This window comes from Triticum aestivum, chromosome 3B (assembly GCF_018294505.1).
Source record: "Triticum aestivum cultivar Chinese Spring chromosome 3B, IWGSC CS RefSeq v2.1, whole genome shotgun sequence".
Lineage (NCBI taxonomy): Eukaryota > Viridiplantae > Streptophyta > Magnoliopsida > Poales > Poaceae > Triticum > Triticum aestivum.
The window spans coordinates 102,652,293-102,654,676 of record NC_057801.1 but is presented as its reverse complement, the minus strand read 5'-3'; positions in this window follow the sequence as shown (position 1 = coordinate 102,654,676).

Below are 2,384 nucleotides of genomic sequence, written 5' to 3'. Positions count from 1 at the left end.
GGTGTCATACCGCCATGAAATCTGTAAGATTTCAAGGGATTCGTTGAAATTTAGTGTACTTTTTCAGATTTTTAAAACTTGTTTGCTATTCTTTTTGGATTTATTGTCCATGTGCGGGAGAATCTAAGCTCAGATGCCGAAGCACCGTCCCCGCAAGCCGAAATCCATAGACACGCGCTCAAATGATCAAGCTTCTACTCCAGCTTAGGAGTATTGATTTAAAACAATATTTTGCTTTCATATCGAAGTTGTGGCATCATTATCACGAGGGAGGACTTGATAACATGACACTAGCATTAATGTCGCTTTGAAGGCTTGAACGCGATGTTTTGGTTTTCCTTTTCTTGTCTCTATTCGAAATTCAGGCAATTTGGTTTGTGTTCATGTTGGGATTTTAGATGTGAATGAGGCTGGTCGTCTCCCCTTCCTACAAGTTCCCTTTTCTTTTCTCCGATCATAAATAACCTGATCTCTTTCTTTGTCTTTCATCTCCTTCTTTCTAATTCAAAAAAAAATGTGTGGGGGGGAGGAAGGTGACCATGGTTTCACAGCTTGTTCAGTGACACACCAAGATCAGGTCGATATGGAGAATTTCTCATTGACCCTCTGATTTTAATTCGCCATTCAAGTGCAAGTGAAAGGGATGCAAAGTATTTCAGCTCGAGCTCATATGAGCTCAGGTAAATCCCTTTAAAAAATACCGATTTTTTTTGTGGGAAACATTGACAATTTTTTTATTGCATGCAAAGATTCATCATGGAAGTCATAACAAAAACAACAAAATCGATGTTCCAAAAATGCTATTTTCAAAAAAAAAAATGGACTGCTGATTTTTTTTCTTGCCACGACTTCCACGAATGGCATTTGAAGATGAGCTTTGCAAGTACTGAAAACATTTGTCACAAATCAAATTCATAATTTTGAATATGATTTCTTCAAATTTTACTGTTCATGCCGAGCTCATATGAGCTCGAACTAAGATGGGGACTTTCCAAATGAAAGTACCTTTTCTACATGCAAGATTCATTTTTAGTCTGAATTTTTGGAAAAAAAATCAAAATTTAATCTTTTTTGTTTAAAAAAATCTGAAAAAAACGCGAGTATACAAGGATGAAATGTGTATGTGTGTGAAAATTCAGGATGAAATACGCTGAAATGCGACCTGTACAAAAAAACAAATTCATGGACTTTGAAGATGAATAGTATCATGTGCTAAAAAGCCTCGGATTTTTCTTTTGCACAACCCTCATTTCAATGTATTTCGTCCTGAAAATTTACACACATGTATATTATGCCTACATGTATATCTATATTTTTCAGAATTTTTTAAAACGTAGAAATATGAAGTTTGATGAATTATAAAAAATGTAAATGAAGACATTCATGGAGCTCGGCCTCCAAAAGCAATTTTCTCTTTTTCACACATAGAGCTCTCAAATCCCACTCTTTTTTTAAAGAGAAGGGTCAATAAGACTCCCTTCTTTTCTTGGAAGGGTGAATAAAACTCCAGTTAATTGCATGGTAGGAACTAGGAAAATCGGCAAGGTAACGAATATACAGCTGGTGCGTATCTTTCAGAAATGGGAATAGCTCGATCGTGATCATTCGGGAGAGTGGCTGGGGAAGGTCCCCTGCCTCTTTCACGTGGAGAACAAACACACGACCAACTGATGGACAACGACGAAGGATCGATAAATCGAGAATGCACGTCATGCAGACAGGAGGGTGGTTCCGGTAAATGCTTTGCCCTGCTGCAGATGCTAGCGTTTGATCCAACTATCCCTGTCAGGCCGGTGGTGCATCCACGTACATGCACATAGCCCGGCACAAGTTACCTGTCTCGTGCCTCTCTTTTTTTTAGGAGTCCATAGCTATTTATTGCATTGTGATTGTAGGAGATATTTCCCGCAAAAATAGAACATAGTTGGAGATTAAAATCAATGACATTAACTACATAAGGACTGCGAACCAACATGTGGTTGGGATGGTTAGATGGACTACGAGGCGTCTGTAGTGACTTTGTAAAAACTCGAGATGATATGCCGACTCAGTCTCTCGGAAGTGCTCATGGGGTAGGGTGTGCGTGTATGTGTTCATATGATGAGTGTATGCGCGTTTATATGAGCGCTTGCGTCTGTACTGTGTTAAAAAAACTACACAAGGACTTAGGCCAACTCCATCGTGTGACCCCATCCTGTCCGGCCCCGTCCGTTTGGGGTAAAACGGAAAAACCGGGCGGCCCAGAGCGCGGGAGCAAACGAACTTTTGTCCGTTTTGTGTCCGCTTTCGACCCATCCCGGCCCAAGTTTGCGTCGATTTTAGGGTGAAACGAACAGCGCGCGAACGGGCGGGACGCACTCGCTTGTCCGTCCCTGGCCCGCCTA